At 36.5% G+C, this 19,770-nt stretch overlaps 1 pseudogene; it reads left to right on the forward strand.

The window, feature by feature from the left end:
* LOC102826773 overlaps positions 1 to 19,770 on the forward strand; it is a 122,355-nt pseudogene that overhangs the window by 15,821 nt on the left and 86,764 nt on the right.

The raw sequence follows: 19,770 nt of genomic DNA on the forward strand, positions 1-19,770 counted from the left end.
TCAGTTGGCCAGGTAGTTTTCTTCCAAATTTCTTGACAGATGAGTGAGTGCCTGAAGTGCCGTATCAATTTGTTGAAAGACTTCAATTTGTATACCAAAAATTCCCAGTGTCTTGTTCTTTGTCAATGTCTTCAATGCACTTTGGACTTCTTCCTTCAGGATTATTTGCTCTTGAGCATATGCTACCAACATTTACTATTTCCTTTACAAGAGAAGAATGGAAATAGTGTATAGAATTTACTTAGTGTAAAGAATGGAAATAGTCAGAGAGTATAATTAATTTCCTTAAGATATATATTCAATTTTTGATCTATAAAATATATAAGCTTCAAAAGTAATTTGAACACTGAATTCCACTTTTTGAAAGCAAAATGAAAAAGTAATTTTTCTAAAATATTATAAGTCCATCACTAACTTCTCCCAAGGTACTCAAAATATCTTCAAAGAAAATTTGAATGTAAAATATATGTTTTTCTCTCAGATCACACTGTAGGGTAAGCACTAGACTGTAAGGTTAGTTTGAAATACAAGGTTGGCAGGTTAAACTCACCACCAATCCCTCATAAATTCTATGCAGGGTTGCTATGAGTTGGAACTGACTCAACAATGCTTAACATCAACAAACAACCGATTGCAGATACTGAAGCAGAGCATCTTGATGTTTTCTCCACTAACTACTATAACATAAGCTTTCAAGTTAAAAACAAAACAAAACAAAAACCCCTGGTGCCATCCAGTTGATTTCAATTCATAATGATGCTATAGGACAGGGTCTAATTTCCTAAGCTATAATCTTTATAAATGCAGACTACTACATCTGTCTCTATTTTGGTTAGCAGACACGTTTTTACCACTGTTCCAACATGACTGCTTGTGTGAGTTAAGAGGATATGTAAAATATGACTCCACAATGATTCTTCAACTTATTTTTGCTGTTGTTAAGTGCCATTGAGTTGATTCCTACTTATTGAAGCCCTGTTTAGGGTTTTTGAGGAGCAGTTGGTGGGTTTGAATTTGTGATTCATAAATTTTATGGTTCACAGTCCAGTGCTTATCCTATAACAACACACTAAGAGTTCTTCTATGTATAGTACCAGTTTAAGATGTTTGTGGGGTTTTTATCCCTCAATGGTTTTACATTATAAATAGCCAAATAATTTTTTTAGAATTGTTAATGTTAGTGAAATTTTACAGAGCTGAATGTAAAGCTTTACATTCAACAAATTTTACAGACTTCATTTAATCTAATTGATTGCAGTTCGCTCAATGTAACTTCACTTACCCACCTTCCTCCTTGTGTTTCTTGTTTTCATTCCTCCTTCTTTTCTAATCATTCAGAACTTGGTCCTTGAGTAAATGTTGCCATTTTGAACTCAAATGACTGACCCTTTTATTGTGTTTTTATCTCACTAATGTTGTTGGTCCCTTATATATACACATATCAATTTCTTGGCTGAAAATTGAGCCATGGATAAGAGCTCAGTTCCAGACTTGAAAGGTGACAAAGGGCATAGTCTCTGGGTTCCACCAGTCTCTTTCCAATCAGGAAGACTGGTATTTTTTTTTTTTTTTGAAATTTGTTTCACATTTTTTCCTGCTCTATCCAGGACCTTTTAATGTTATCCCTTTCAGAAAAGTTGGTAGTGATAGCCGGGCACCATCAAATTATTCTGGTCTCAGCATCCTGCACACTGATGTTCTCATGGTCTATTAGACCGGTGGACTATTTCCATGCATCTTCAGTTTTTATCACTTTTCTTTCTTCTGGACAAGGAGAGATCAATAAAAGCACTTTCGATGACTGCTCATGAGCTGTTAAGGCCCAGGTTGGTACTCACCAAAGTATGGCATAGAACACTGTCTTTGTGGACTATATTATACCAGTTGACCACGATGTTCTTCAGACTATGGTCCTGAGCCGCAGAGGCCCAAAAACTCATTACCTCTTGGTGCTTGGATATGTCTAAGAAAATTTCATAACTTTCCCCCTTCTCTGTCGCCACATCCATGAATGTATTTGCAGCAAAGTTAAATGCTCATATACAAATATCCTTTGTCAAAGCTATATGTATATGTGGATATACTCCTACTCTCCCTCTTTTACCCATTCATTCTGTCTGTCTATCCATGTGTCTATCCATAGATCATCATTATTGCAGGATTGTATATGTTTCTTTACCAAAGTAAACTTTGCCATTTTGGAGACTGTAAATGAAAGTAGACTTGCAATGAAAACATACATTCAGTCATAATTTTCCTTAAAATTAGTTTAACTGAACATAATATACAATATATGCTGTTGTAGTTAAGTGTCATCAAGTTGGTTCCGACCCATATAGAACCTGTGTAAGGTTTCTGAGGAGTGATTGGTGACCTTGTACCATCCACCTTGCAGATCAGATTGACCTTGTGATCCAGTGCTTATCCTACAGTGCCACACCAGGATTTCAAATATACGTAACTTTAAAAAATTTAAGAACAGTATATACTGAGGTACCTATAGGGTGAAAATGGCTCATGCTTGTCTAGTAGTTGAAAGGTTGTTGATTCAAATGCACTCTGCTGTGTAATCTGTTTAAATAAGTTTACAGACACAACAACTCTATAGAACACAGTTTTCCTCTGAAGTATGGGTCTCCATGAGTTGGAACTGATTGAAGGGCAATAAGTTTTCTTTTTATATACATATGACTGCAATACATATGACTCTCTATATAGATATATGGCTATGTGTGTGTAACATAATTCAATAAGAGGATTATATTCAGAAATTATTTACTCGAAGAATTTTGCTGCATGAGATATGCCAACGCCTTTTAGGAATCTTAGAACTTGTTAACTTTTTTCCCCCCATTTTCTGTTACCATCTTCAACAACTGCAGATGATTTTATAATTTTCTCAAGCTTTCTCATAATGATGTCCTAAAAATTACCATCAGAGAATGTCTGACTGCTGAACAAAGTGTTCAACATCCTACTGATAATTACTAAGAATAGGTTGGGGACAAAGCGGGGACCAGAAAGATAATTTTGTTTGGAAAAAAAAAAAAAAAAAGTTTACATTAGAAAAGAAAAAAGTCATACAAAAAATAGGTAGAAACAACTATTCAGTGACAGGTTGAAATAAGTTTCCAAGCTTCCAGAAAAAGGACCATATTAGTGAACACGGAATTGTGGATTATAATTTTAAAGTGAGGAGGCCAGAGAATTCTACACATTTAGTTATAAAAATTAGCTATAATGTCCCTTACCTAAATCAGATGTACCACAGAGCAGTATTATTGTGCGATATACAATATGATTACAAAATCACCTATAGTGCAGCACATAATATTCAATCATGATCATGGAATTTATGTATGATCTTTAACCTCTTTAGGTTAACACAGTCTTCTAGACTATTTTTCTTAATAACTATAGAATAAGAATAGTTCATTACAAATATATATAGTTATTGCTTTTCTCTTTATTTACTTTTATGATTTTATTCATTTAAATTTTAAAACTGAAGTGATCTTAAAACACTCATCTTTGGTTTCTGCTACCATGAATCAATCTTACAAGTTTCATCTTGTGAAGAAAAATAAATTAATGTATAAAATCATTAATAAAGTATTTATTTCAAATTTATATATGAAAGAAATAGAAATAAATACCCTATTCAGTGAATTACCATAGGCCTAGACTTGCCCACAACTCACAGTCTAGAAGGATTAGAAAACCTAAGTAAACCAACAGATACATAATATATGAAAAGTGTTGTAAAGGATGTAAGAATGAGGTTCTATCGGATTTAAGGTAACCAACAAAACAAGCATCCAATAAATTTTATTGTGTCAATACATAAATAAATGCATATGTGAATGAACAAGGGAAATTACAAGTTTAGAAAGAAATAGATTCATGATATTGGGAAAGATATAAGGCCTTTGAGGAAGTACACCTGCAAAACATATTTCAGTATATTGATTGATACTTTTGAAATTAATCACCAGACTATATTTATTTCTAAGATTTTTTAAAATTATTTTACAATTTCCTAATAAAATGCTATTTCTATTTAAATTTCATCCTTGTTTTTCTTTCTCTCATCACTGTTTTAACTCTTTTTTGAATAAGAATTACTCTTTTCCTTATTCTTTTAATATTGGAAATTATTTTAAGCTGTGAATAGGGTGGGGACCACCAGAGAGATTTTGTCCTTAGTTAACTCAAGTTCCAGGAGCTCAAGTAGACTGAGATCTCTCTAAATTATGTCTTGGGGTAACTTTGCAAACTCTCCAGTGGGCTTTCTGTTGTATGCTTTCAAATTTTTATTGAGAATTTTCTAGTTACACTTTGATTACATTTTTCCCAATACTTATTTTAGTTGCTTACAGTAGAGGGGTTGATCCAGAAGGTCATGTTTACCTTATTAGCCAAATGGAAGTCTTGATCATATTCAAATGAAAGGAGACTTTCCACTTTTTATGCATTAGAGTGCAAATGAAAAACCTAATGCTAAGTAAAGAATACCTGGCTAAGCAGAATACAAACCTTCCTTCTACCATTCATTTACATTTCATGAAACCTTTAAGACTTAAATATGAATTGAATACACACACCGCTAATGAAATTGTAATCACATTTCTATTATTTAGGGTCTCCAACAATTATTGTCCTTATACATTTGTAAGTATTGGAGTACTATGTATGAGGCAGCAAAGGAAGAAAATTAAATGTTTGATTTCAAATTGTCTTCGACTGTAAATTCAATATCAATGCAGATTTTTTTTGAAGTTTGCTGTATATGTGATTTACATATCTGAGAATAATGTCATACATTTTGAATTGTCAATTATAAATCCATTTTCTGTAACATATACATAAGATCTATAGGCTTGATGTAAGAGTATAGGCTTTTTCATATGTTTTATTATAGGTGAATATATTTTATGATGTAACATGTAGATAAATAATAACTTTCAAGTTTTTATATTAACTCTTCAACTCCATTCATTCTTTCTACAGTAATTTCTTATTCAGTTTCATAATTTATATTTATAGATGAGTATAACTTTATTCTTTTTCATTTAAAAGAATATATTAACCAGTAGTTGTGTCAGAATAACAACATGTTTCTGAAAATTAATCTTAATTTCTATAAAAAAACAAATTAATAAAAGAAGGTTAAAATATTTATGTAAGTCCCCAAGCTTATAAAAGTTGCCAAGAATGTCTTTCATTTGAAACAATATATATTTGTATAAGATATGAGTGAGCTTCTTATCTTTTTATAGGACAAAATATAATATATATATATATATATATATAGTTTGTGAATTTGGTCAGATTAATTTATATAAGTGCTTCAAAATGCTCGTGGGATAGTCCACTATCTTTAAATTCAGTTTCTTAACACTTTTTGAAGCACCTTTATATTTAAAAAAATATTAACGGCATCCATTTGAAGTACGCGTTGTGACTTCTAAAATCTTTGGTTTGCCTAACACATTAGTTACATAACACCTCTGTTCATTTGTCCGTTAAGGCAGCGAAAGGACATCCTGGTCCAAAGACTGTGAGGCTACAACCTTTTTGCAAAAATTGCAGCAGAAGTTGATACCAATGTTAATACATTATTATCAGAATTGAGTACAGAAAATTATTTTTTCTCCATCTTTTGGCTTCCTGCAATATTCATAAAAAATGTATTTGGCATCTTCATGGATGATACTCCTCCTACCATACTCTGTTGAGCTAAAGAATGGATTCAGGAACGGATAATCAGAAGTTAGTGAAGGCTCCAGCTGCAAATATTGGAAGACAATGTGTAGTGCCAGGGTTTGAAGCATCAGGGAATGGAAGAGGAAGCAATATTGAAGATTAATAAGTGGAAAGTGCTCTCAGGAGACAAGCTTCTACCACTGACTATAATTGTTCTGCTACAACCTGTTCTAACATACAGAGGTCTAACATACTTCTGTAAACCTAATTCATGACCACAAATTGGTATACCTCTAATATTTGTTGAAGATTATTTGAGATAAACTTACCAAACCATGAAGCATTACCTAGCACTTAGAATCTGACCACTGATAGTAAGATACCATCATGAAGGAGAGGGATATATTCCTCATTTTGGGCACCAGAGTTTTGACTCTAATCATTATATATCTCAATTTGACCATATATAACGATAACTTTTACCTCTATTGAATATAAAGAAAGCAAAAGGATTTGTGGATGGAGTTTACTTTCATGCAGCATAAAGCAAATAAATGACATTTTTGAAAGATATACTTACTATAAATATAAATCAGTAATTCCCTTAAAGGGATTAAGTCATTCTTTTAAATAACTGGTAAAATTCCTTAAGCATTGAGTGGAGCTTTACATTATAGAATAGTTTGATCTGAGTTGTATTCCATTTATCTGACATAAGTTTTGCCCAAAGGACAGAGAGTGAAACAGAATTAAAATCCCATCTTTTTACTAGATGTTTGGTTTCTAAATCAAAATAGAGTTTCATTTAGAAAATATCTGTACTGCATCATGCCCTGATAATCCTCCCAAGTGTTGTTTCATTCCTCTCTGTCTTGGTAGTTGGGGATCAAGTGCAGAATCAAGTTATTAGTCCAAAATAGAAAATCACATTTCTACTGAATTCTTGATCTTTGAATTAAATGGCAAATCCATTTGACTTTCCCCAACATTATCTACCTGTACTTTCTAAGGGGCAGGTACCTTCTTGCACTGAAGGAAGTGTGGCGTGGAATGAATCTGATTCTGCAAAGGACCCAGAAAGAAGCCTGGCTCTGCCACTAGTCTTGAAGTCTTGAACAAGTTACCATCCATAGTCTAAGATTCAGTTTTCTATTTGTTACATGGAGAAAACAATATCTTGGTATGGTGAGGTAAAGTCATCCCTGGACTGCAAACCACAAAATCAGAAGTCCAGATTCACCAGCTGCTCCTCAGAAACCCTATCCAGAGTCACTATGAGTCAGAATCAAATAGACAGCAAACAACAATAATGTAGTTGGAACAATTCCATTTTTATAAAAGGAAACTACTTAAAATGTTAATTTTTAAAAAAATGTTTTATTGTGAATTATGTGATAGTTTACATGGGAGAACATTAGTTTTATATTCATCCTATCGTATGTTGTTTCATTGCCATGTTTACAATCCCCTCCACGCATCATCAACCAAGCAAAGGGTATACCATGAAAGCCTGCCCCCTGGTTGTCAGCACACAGCCCCTCTCCCTCTTTGGGTCTAAAGTCCCTAGCTGCTCCATTTCTCCACGTCATCATCTCTGCCTCCATCTCTGGGTAGGGTCCCACTCTCCGCTCTTCTCCCTTCATGGTCCCAGGGACCTCCGCTCCTAGACTGCAAAATGAATCACTCCCCTCCTTCCGACAAAACATCTACCTTTACATTTCCAACCCTTACAAGCAGTCCTGATAACAATTATTCACTATTGTATAACAAGAGAGCTATCCGCATCTCCTTTCATCAGCCCCGCCCAGACAGATTGGATACTACTCAGTGGAGATTCTACCTTCCTCCACGCCCTCTGGATCTAGGTTCCCTCTTGAAAGCTTGTAAGCTAGTCATTTCTTGCCTTTGTGGCCTCCCCCCACCCCCACTTTGGGTAGCCAATGTCCAAGTTGCCCATCCTTGTCTACTCTGTGTATGGAGGGGGTTGGAATGATCCTTGCTATAAAGATTTGTTCCTTCTTTTGTGCTACTGCATCCATAGATGTAGGCCAAGTGCTTCAAACTATATCAGATTACTCTTTTTTTCCTCTTCTTTCTTCTGTTTGAGCTCTGATCATCCAGTCATTGAAGCCAGGTCAAGTGGGTATTATCTGCAAGTGTGGGTGTACTTATGCATGTGTCCTCTCTTCTTATCAGCTGGATGCTTCACTCTCCACTCTAGTCCTCTGTGGCTATGTCACTGACTTTGGGCCCAAGAGTTCCCAGGTCTTGCCACACTGCTGGCCAACCAGGTCACCATCCGGGTTCAAAGGGAATCTATTGAAATGCTGTATGGCTTAGCTTGCAGCTACATTGCTGTTTTCCCCTCACTTCCCCTTATTGGTGATGAATGTAGTCACCAACAGAGTGCGTATTCCCATCGAGTCTTAGTCTTGGAAGGGGGAAAATGTTAACTATTTTTAGCGTAGTGGTTACAAATCGGGCTGCGAACCTTAAGATCAGCGGTTCGAAACTACCAGTCGCTCGGCGGGAGAAAGATGAGGCTTTCTACTCCTGTAAGGATTTACACCCTCGGAAACCCTGTACAGGGTCGCTATGGGTCGGAACCGACTCGAAGGCACTTAACAACAACAACATCTTAGTTAAGGAGCTCTGGTAGCGTAGTGGTTATGAATCGGGCTGCAAACCTCAGGGTCAGCAGTTCGAAACTACCAGCTGCTCCACAGGAGAAAGATGAGACTTTCTACTCCCGTAAAGACTTACACCCTCGGAAACCCTGTACAGGGTCACTATGGGTCGGAACCGACTCGATGGCACTTAACAACAACAATCTTAGTTACCTAGTGCTGCTATAGCAGAAATTTCACAACTGGATGGCTTGAAAATGCAGAAATTTTTTGTCTCATAGTTTAGTTGTTGTTAGGTGCCATCAAATCAGTACTGACTCATAGTGACTCTATGCACAACAGAACAAAACACTGCCCTGTCCTCTGACAACCTCACAATCATTGCTACACCTGAGCCCATTGCTGCTGCCATTTTGCCATTCCATCTAGGTGGGAGGCTTATTCTTTTTCCCCAACCCTCCATTAACCAAACATGATATCCTTCACCATGGACTGGTCCCTCATAAAATAAGTCTGAAATACGAGAAATGAAGTCTGGCCAACTAGACTTTCAAGGGACATTCTGACGGCACTTCTTCCAGCACAGATTTGTTTGTTCTTTTGGCAGTCCATGGCACTTTTAATATTCTCCTCCAGTACCATAACTCAAATGCATCAGTTCTTCCTTATTCACTGTTCAACTTTCACATACATTAGAGGTTACTGAAAATACCATGGCTTATGTCAGGCATACCTTAGTCCTCAAAGCGACACCTTTGCTCTTGAACATTTTAAACATGTCTTGTGTAGATTTGACTAATGTAATACCCTGGGGGTTTTGTTTGTTTGTTTGTTTGTTTTTTGACTGTTGCTTCCATGAGTGTTACTGGTTGATCTGAGCAAAATGAAGTCTTCAACAAATTCAATCTTTTTGTCATTTATGTTTATGTTATTTATTGGTACAGTGGTGAGGATTTTTGTTTCCTTTACATTGAGGTGCAACCTGTATCAAAGACTGTGGTCTTTGATCTTCATCAGTAAGTATTCTAAGTCCTCTTCACTTTCAGCAAACAAGGTTGTATTATCTGTATATTGCAGGTTGTTAATGAGTCTTCCTCCCATCCTGATGCCACTTTTTTCTTCATATAATCCAGTTTCTCAAATTATTTGCTGAGCATACAGACTGAATACTTTTGGTGAAAGAATACAATCTTGGTGCACAACTTTCCTAATTTTAAACCATTTAGTGTTCCCTTGTTCTGTTCAAACCTTTTGGTTTCTCATGAGCACAGCTAAGTGTTCCTGAATCCTCATCCTTTACAATATTGTCCATAACTTGTTATGATCCATACAATAGAAAACCTTTGTGTAGTCAATAATACAAAAGTAATCATCTGCCAGGTATTCTCTGGTTTCAACCAAAATTCATCTGACATCAGCAATGGTATCTCTCATTTCACATCCTCATCTGAATCTGGCTTATACTTCTGGAAGTTCTTTGACTGTAAGGTTGTAGCTTTTGTTTTTGCAAAATTTTAATGGTATACAATATTAATGATATTGTCCAATTATTTCCATATTCTGTTGGGTCAGTTCTCTTGGAATGGATCTCTTCCAGTCAGTTGGCCAGATAGCTGTCTTCCAAATTCCTTGGCATAGATGAGTGAGTAGCTCTACATTTTCCATCAATTCCTGGAGCCTTGTTTTTGTCACTTTCTTAAGTGTTTAGGTGACTAGAATCCAATTATTCAGAGTGCTGGTTCTGAGGAAAGGTCATTGTCTGTTTTCAGCATCTACAGACCTACAATCCTTGGAGACCTCTATGTGTCTTGGCAGCAATCTTCTTTGGGTCTAGGTGCTTCACAGCTCAGTCACTCCAGGTATAAAGAGCACACACCTCACTCCTGGGTCTTCTTTCTCGGTGGTAGTAGGTCCTCTTTTTATGATCACTTCCCTCACCTTTTATCTTTGTAAGATAAAAGATATTGCAAGCCACACACAATGGAATACTATGCTATGGTGAAGAATAATAATGAATCTGCAAAACACCTTATAACAGGGATGAACCTTGAGGACAGTATGCTGAGTGAAATTATTCAGTCACAAAAGGACAAATATTACATAAGATCATTACTGTAAAAGCTTAAGAAAATATTTCCATACTAAAAGAAAAAAAAATATATGTGATGGTTATCAGGGGTAGGAGGGATGGAATAGTAAGGCACAGACAGGTTAGGGAATAGTCACATCATAGCTCAGGTGATAGGGAAGGCAATACACAAGAAGGGGGAGTGGGGTGGAAGAACAAGGAAGATAAAGGGACACTTATGTAGGTTTGCTTTGGATAAATGGGGCATAAGTATTAGTGATGTACATTCAGATTTGGAACAACATGGCTCTGTGATATGGGATTGAAGGATAGTCTGAATGGACAAAAGAGGGGAAATAGTGTTAAGGTGCTTGATTGTTTTGTAGATATTGGTTTCACTTACCTATTTTTGTAAAATAAACATTTAAGTAGGATAGCAAAGAATATTGGGAAATATGATTACAGAAAGCTTATAATCCTGTATTTAGCCTTTAAATGATTGGAATACCTAAAAGGGGTTCTAGAATTTGCCCAGTCAAACAGGCTTCTTGTTAAGTCTTTGTAGAGTATGGGACCTTAGGTGGAATCTTGAGCCCCATTCATAACCTTCTGAGATGGCACAGTCCCACTTGTAAGGACATGCAGATCAACCCAGAGTGATTGGAGGAACAGAAGATACTTGAAAGAAACAGCAGCAAGGGAAAAAACATAAAAGCATACTCTTTTGCTATTACAAGAGCAAGCAAGCTGTTCACCTGGGAGCTATCAAGTAAGAAAAGTCTGCCCTTCAGGACAAACCGCATACTAAGATTGAAACTCAAAGAGAACACATGAGCAGTCGTGTAAAGTCACTGGTGTCTTTGTTGGTCTACTTGTGAGTAGAAGTGGGTTATGTAATGTAATGAAGGCATGGGCTAAGTTTGACCATTTTCCATAGACTTGTCCATCTTCAGATGAGAGAGAGAAGAGTAAGTGCTGGTTGGTACAAAGTTTGGGGAGACTTGGGAACTCCTGATTCCATGGACACTGAGCCACTGGGGGCTAGAGCTGAAAGTAAAGCATCCAGCTGATATGAAGCAAGGAGAGGCACACAAGAATGCCCAAACTTGCAGATAGTACTCATCTGATCTAGCTTGGATAGTTTACTGATCAGAACTCGACTACAAGAAGATAAAGAAGTTTCATACAGGAAGCAAGTATAAATTGTTACAATTTGATGACCTTGACCTTTGCTTATGGATGTGTTGCTGTTTTTGTTATGTGCCATCTAGTTTTAACCCATAGCAACCCTGTATAGGGTTTCTGAGGAGCAACTGGTGAGCTTGAACCGCCAACCTTGCAGTTCAAACCAACTTTGTAGTCCAGGGCATTCACCCACAGAGATGCATCTGGACTCTGCTTATGTATGTAGTTGCTCAAAGTATGTACCAAGAGGGGAGACATCTTCACATCAAGGATCAAGCCTATTACCTCAGTACACAGGGTTGATAGGGAAGGGCAACTGAGTGGCTACCTAAAATGGTGGTTGTGGGGGGACACATTAAAGGCACAAAGTGGCTTGCTTATATGTTTTCAAGTGGGAGTTTAGTTTCAGAGTGACAGGGAGGAGGATAGAATCCCCACTGAACAGTTTTCATCTTGTCTAAATGGGTCTGGAGAAAGGAGATGGGGATAGGATTTTTTTTTAATTCAGTAGGGAGTAATTGTTATCATGACTAATTGTGATTGTCACAAATGTAAAGATAGACTTTGTGTAATAAAAAGAAGAGAGTAGTTAATCTTATATTCCTGGAACAGAGGACCTTAACACCGTCAAGAGGGAAGAGCATGAGTGGGGCATGGGATCCTAATAAGAGAAACAGAGACCCCAGAGATGGAGGTAGAGGTGATGACATGGAGAGTTAGAACAGCTGAGAACTTGAGACTCATGAAAAGAGAAAGGCTGTGTGCTGGTGGGCAGGAGGCTGGCTTGGTAAATGTGCCCTTTGGTCATTTAAACAAATATGTATTCTGGTGTATTTTGTGTACATTAAAAAAAATGGGAGTAGAGGAAAATATTGTTAACTGATGGTGAATGGAGGGGATTGAAATCATTGCAATGAAATAAAATATGACTGGCTGAGTGCAAAATTGATGTTTTGCTATGTAAATAAACTATCATTCAATTCACAATAAAAGCTTTAAAAAAAAAAAAAGATATTGCAGTACACAGCTTGGGAAACTCCCTTTCATCTGATCAGGATTGTAATGGAATTAAGGGTGTTGCAGCCACCCATAATCCTTTTATTGATTTATCACACTTCATTACTTCATGGGAAATCATCACATTACTGTCATATTGCATCATTACATGCCTGTCAAACCATTAGGTAGTTAGATTAGGAAAAAGTGACTAACCATAAAGAAAGCAGGAAATAATATGACCCGTCAGGAAAGTCCAGTAAAAGGAAGATAGAAAAGGGAACTTTCACCCAAATCAGGCCTGCACAGAGAACAGTAGTACTGATCTGATTTGAACAAGGAACTAATCATGATAGCACTATAGTAAATCAACATGATACTTAGCTCAATAAGACAAATATAACAAACTGAAGCAAATGGAAAGAAACCACATTAGATCCAGAAAGAAATGCTCCATTATGAGCTCTAAATTATGGTAGGAAAACGTAGGAATCAGGAGACAATTTTCAGAAGAATCAGAGTCTGAGCCAAAGTAAAACAGCATACAAAGTGAAACTAGGATCTCATCAATGCTCTAACTCACTTGTGAGGTGGAAGCCCCCTTTTTTTAAATCTCTGTGAGAACATCTATACTTAATAAATATTCTTGTTTGCTTACACTACTGTGTCTCTGGCTCCTTTCATGTGCATATTGTGCCTATACCCTATCAATTCTTTGGAGGGGACTGTAGAACTAAACCAGGACACTTCATCTGCCCTGTGACAAAACCACTGGAAATCATAGCCCAGCCAAGCTGGCACATATTTTGTGAAGACACATTTCGAACCATTACACATGCATTTAATAATAAATTACTTTCACAAAAAGTCTTGTGAAAATTGGCTTTTGGCAGCAAAACAACTTTGGAAAGTAGAATAAATCATATCATACTTTTGGAGGTTCAGAGTATTCATTAATGAATATATTGCATATTTTGAATTGTCTAATATTTTAAAAATAAAACAAAACATGTGATCCTACATTTTTTTGTCTTTGAAAATAATTTTTGTATTTTTCCTTTAATACTTCCATAGTTCTGCAGAAGACTATTTTGGGAATTCCAGGTATATATTGAGTTCAAAATGAATTGATTAAAGAGAATGTCACTGCAGATAATCTAAAAGTTGGTATCTCAGCCAACTAAGATATCTTGAGAGTTTTGTTTTCTTGTAATAATAATACTCACATGTCTTAAATATTTAAAGCCCATTGCCTTTTAGTTGATCTCAGCTCATAGTAATCCTGTATAGGGTTGTTGAGTCTGAAAATCTTTATAGGAACAGAAAGTTTCATGTTTATTCTGGAAAGAAACTTGTGGGTTTGAACTGTCAATCTTGCATTAGCAGTCCAGTTATTATCCTATTTGGGGAATTCCAGGTATATATTGAGGTCAAAATGAATTGATTAAAGAGAATGTCACTGCAGATAATCTAAAAGTTGGTATCTCAGCCAACTAAGATATCTTAAGAGTCTTGTTTTCTTGTAATAATAATACAACACTACTGGGCAAATATTATTAACCCTCTCAAATATATCTTAATAGTAACTCTTTCAAATTTTGCTAATCCTCACAACCTCGTGAGTCAGTTCCTTAAAAGTTCCCTTTCTCATTTTGTCTCAGAGACCCTGAATAACACATTTGGATAAACATATAATTTTAAATTATGAAGTGCGTTTTTTCTCACAATGCAGATTCACAAAGAAGAATATAGTTTGCCTATTGAGAAAATAAATACTTTTGAAAGATCTACTTTATAATGTATTTTCACATTTAGGCTTTTATTTTTTGCAAATCTTTACAAAAATCATTAGTATATTATTCAAAACATTGTTACACACCATGCGATTGTTGTTGTTGTTGTTAAGTCTCATGAGTATTTTCCTACTCATAATGATCCTGTATAGAGTTTCTGAGGCATGGCTGGTGAGTTTGAATTGCTAACTTTGCATTCAATCAACCTTGCGTTCTGTGTTTATCTTACAGCACTACAACGTTTTTGTCAGCTTGACTGGACCAGAATTCTGACTGGTTCGGAGTTAAGATACAGTTATCCCACATGATGTAATCTGATGTGATAAATCAATAAGGGGATTATTATTGTTGTTAAGTGCCATTTAATTGGTTCTGACTCATAGTAACCATGCATAAGGTTTCCAAAGTGCGGCTAGTGAGTTTGAACCACTGACCTTGCAGTTCAAATGGAATTTATGCTTCTCCTACACCATCACACCAACACTCCATAAGAATATTAAGGGTGGGTTTGTTGCTATTGTTAAGTGCCATCGAGTTGTGTCTGACCCATAGCGACCTTGTATAGGGTTTCCAGGGAGCAGCTTGAAATGCCAACCTTGCAATTCAAACTGACATTATGGTCCAATGCATCATCTTGCAGAGCTACAGCAAGATATCCCAGACTTAATCTATCCACTGCCCTGAGGCAGTTTATGGGAGCTTCCAAGGGTATGGCATGCAACACCATTTATTTTACAAGAAAATAAGAGAAATTTGAGTAGAGAAAGTGTGACCTACTATCACCAATATAGAAGAGCTGGAAGTGGACTGTGTCTTTTAGACTTGGGGTGCCTGCTCTGTGATGCTCCTAGGTATAGTGGAATATTGAATCCAAGATATATGGAGGTCTCCAAGGGATATTGGGCCAGCAGATGCTGAAAGAAGACAAGAAACTTCACCCAGAGCCAACAAAGACAGTCTTCCTTAAAAGTCTTCTAGCCTCCTAAACTGTGTGAGAATAAATTTCTGGCTGTTAAAGCCATCCATTTGTGGTATTTCTGTTAGAGCAGCACTTGATAATTAAGACACCCTATATGAGTTGATCTCACATCATTTGATCAGAAGTATTTGACCTAACTCAGAATTCTGAGGCTATTTTTTGCTTTGTGTCCTCATCTCTTCTTGTTAGTGGCATGGAGAGCTAAGAGACCAATATTGAGAGAACTAGTAAAGTCATCATTATAAATGACCTTTGGTTGCTGACATACCAACTATTTAAAAGTATAATTTAATGTTAAATATAAAAGTTTATATCCTAGTATTTCCATTTTAGTCATTTTTATGAAATATAGTCAAATTTCCAGTAAACATCTATGGTTAAAAAGAATCACACTTGAAAACATTAGCATTTATATAGAATTTTGCATTCTGTTTGTAATTGACGTCAATAGTAACACAGTGTACATAAAATTGTTCTTATTATACTAGAGGAGCATGACTATGCTTATTTTCTTAAGAGGGCCATATCACGCTCTGATTGTTTGATAGTGTGAAAATCACACTAGGACTCACTCAGCATCTCAGGAAATCAATCGTAGCATGTGTAGTCTTTTGTGCGAACCATGAATTTTCAATATGCATGACTGCAAATTTAGATTATGCTTCAGTGCGTTCACTTTTTGATAAAATGACAAATAAAGAGGTCTGTCAGAAAATTAGCTAAATGACACAGGTCACTATCACTAGATATAATTGTACAGGTAAGGAAAGTTACTTAAAGGTACTGCAATAACCCAAACAACTATCTGAGGGAGTATTGAGACTAAGGCAGTCTTGTTGTTGTTGTTGTTGTTGTTGTTGTTGTTGTTAGGTACCATTAAGTCAATACAGACTCGTAGTGACACTAGGCAAAACAGCATGAAACACTGCCCGGTCCACAGCCAATCTCACAATCATTGCTACTTTTGAGACCATTACTGCTGCTATGGTGCCAACCCATCTGGATGGTAGGGGGGGTGGGGAGGAGGGTATTCCTCCGATACTCCACTTTATCAAACATAATACCTTTCTCTATAGATCGGTTCCTCCTTACAATATGTCCAAAATATGAGAGATGAAGTCTGGCCTGATATGTCCAAAATATGAGAGATGAAGTCTGGCCATCCTGGCTTTCAAGAATCATTCTGACTGTACTTCTTCCAGCACACTTTCTTCCAGATTGTTCTTTTGGCAGTCTTTGGTACTTTTAATATTCTCCTCCAACACCATAACTCAAATGCATCAATTCTTCAGATCTTCCTTATTTACCATTCAACTTCCATATGCATATGAATTTATTTAAAGTACTGTGGATTGAGTCAGGCTCACCTTAGTCCTCAAACTGAAATATTTGCCCTTGAACACTTTAAACGGGTCTTATGGAACAGATTTCTTGACTGCTGCTTCCATGAATGTTGATGGTTGATTCAAGCAAAATTACATATTTGACAACTTTAATCTTCTCTCCATTTAAATGGATGTTGTCTATTGCTCCAGTGGTGGGGATTTTTAATTTTCTTTACAATCAGGTGCAACTCTTACTAAAGGCTATGGTTTTTGATATTCATCATTAAGTATTTGAAGTCCTCTTCGCTTTCAGCAAACAAGGCTGTATCATCTACATATCACAGTTTGTTAGTGAATCTTCCTCCAATCCTGACACCACATTTTTCTTCATATAATTCAGTTTCTCAGAATATTTGCTCAGCATACAGATTGAATAAGTATGGTGAAAGAATAAAACACTAGTATACATCTTCCTTAATTTTAAATCATACAACATTCACTTGTTCTGTTTGAACAATTGCCTCTTTGTCTATTTACAGTTTCCTCATGAGCACAATTAAGAATTCAAGAATATTCACTCTCCACAATGTTGTTCATAGCTTGTCATGATCTACACATTTGAAAACATTTGCATACTCACTGAAACAAAAGTAAACATCTGCTGATCCATCTGACGTCAGCAATGTTATCCCTCATTCCACGTCCTCTTCTATATCTGGTTTGTATCTCTGGAAGTTCTCTGTCAATGTATGGTTGTGGCTGATTTTGAATTACCTTTTACATGATTTTACTTGCATGCAATATAAATGATATTGTCTGATGATTTCTGCATTCTGTTCAGTCACCTCTTTGGACTGGGCACACATAGAGATCTATCCCAGTCAGTTGTCTAGGGAGCTCTCTTCCAAATTTCATGGCATAGATATTTGAGTGACACCAGTGATGCATCAGTTTGCTGAAAGATTGGAATCTGTATTACAATAATTCCCAGAGCCTTGTTCTTTACCAATGCCATCAGTGCACCTTGGACTTCTTCTTTCAGTATCATTGACTCTTGATCACAGGCTAACTCTTAAAGTGGTTGAGAATTGACTATTTTTTGGTACAGTGACTCTGTGCATTCCTTCTTTTCTTCTCTTGGTACTTTTTGCATCATTCAGTATTTTGCCCATAGAATCCTCTAATATTGAAACACAAGGCTTGAGCTTGACTACTGCTGAGCGTGTTCTTACATTTGGGATTTTTAACTTCATGTCTTTGCACATTTTGTTATAATATTTGACTTTGACTTTTCGAGCTGCTGTTTGAAATATTCTATTTAGCTCTTGAACCTCCTCATTTCTTCCATTTTCTTTAGCATTTCTACACTGGAGAGCCGACTTCAGTCTCTTCTGACATCTATTTTGGTCTTATTCATCTTTATTTTTTTCCTAATGAACTTTGCTTTCTTCCTGTATGATGTTTTTGATGTCATCCCACAGCTCTTCTGGTCTTCAGCTCTTCTGGTCTTTGGTCTTTAGTGTCTAGTGCATCAAATCTGTTCTTAAGATGATCTCTAAATTCAGGTGGGATACAGTCAAGGTCATATTTTAGCTTGTGTGGGTTTGTTTTAATTTTCTTCAGCTTCAGTCTGAACTTGATGATCTGTTCAACAGTTTGCCCCTGTCTTTGTTTTGACTGATGTAGTGGAGATTTTCTATTGTCTCTTTAAACAGATGTACTCAATTTGATTTCTGTGTATGCCATCTGGTGAGATCCATATATGTTTTATGTTTTAAAAAAATGTATTTGCAGTGAATCAGCCATTGTTCTTGAAAACTTGTATCATGGGGTCACCAGCATTGTTTCTATCACCAAGATTATGTCTTCCAACTATTGATCCTTTGTCTTTGTTTCCAACCTTTGCATTCCAATCACTTGTTGTTGTTGTTGTCAGGTGCCATTGAATTGGAACTGACTCATAGCGACCCCATGCACAGCAAAACAAAACAATGTCCGATCCTGGGCAACCTCACTACTGCTGCCACACTTGAGTCCATCAATGATGCCACCTGGCCAATCCATCTCGTTGGGGGTCTTCCTCTTTTTCTCTGACCCTTCATCTTACCCAGCATGACATCCTTCTCCAGTGACTGTTCCCTCCTTACAATATGTCTAAAGTATGAGAGACGAAGTTTTGCCATCTTGGCCTCCAAGGAGCACCCTGGCTGCACCTCTTCTAAAACAGATCTATTGGTTCTTTTGGCAGTCCATGGCACTTTCAGTCTGGTAGCGTAGTGGTTATGAATTGGGCTGTGAACCTTAAGGTCAGCAATTCGAAACTACCAGCTGTTCCACGGGAGAAAGATGAGGCTTTCTACTCCCGTAAAGATTTACAACCACGGAAACCCTATACAGGGTCGCTATGAGTTTGAACCAAATCCACGGCACATTCCAATCACTAGTGATTCTCTATACATCTTGATTGAATGTTTGATCAGTTTTATACTGAAAAAAATTGGTCGAATTCTTCAGTTTCATCATTATTGATTTTAATAGTTGGTGGGTAAATTTGAATAATAGTTGTATTAACTGGTCTTTCTTGCTCTTGTTTTGTTAAATGCCATTGAGTGGGTCCCATTCCATAGCAACCGAGGACCTGCTGATGAGCTTGAACCACTAGGGTTTCCAAGGAGCAGATGATGAGTTTGAACTGCTGACCTTAAGGTCCAAAGTGATTTTGCAATCCAGCTAATTATGGATATTACAGACACCCCTGCATTTCAAGGTATATATTTATGTGCTCTTTTTTATGATGATTGTTACACCATTCCTCTTCATCTTGTCATTCCCTGTGTAGTAAGGCATGCAATTTTCAGATTCAAAATGGCCAATACCAATCCATTTCAGCTCACTAATTCCTAGGATATTGATGTTTATGCATTCCTTTTCATTTTTGCCAATTTCCAATTTTCCTAGATTCATGTTTCTGTTTATTAATAATATTATAGATGTTTCTTTTTATTTTTAGTTATACCCTATAAGTAAATATAGGCTGTACTCCATTCCCATCACCACAGTCAACTCTACTTTGAGGATGCTACCCTTTCCT

This window comes from Chrysochloris asiatica, unplaced genomic scaffold, assembly GCF_000296735.1.
Source record: "Chrysochloris asiatica unplaced genomic scaffold, ChrAsi1.0 scaffold00095, whole genome shotgun sequence".
Lineage (NCBI taxonomy): Eukaryota > Metazoa > Chordata > Mammalia > Afrosoricida > Chrysochloridae > Chrysochloris > Chrysochloris asiatica.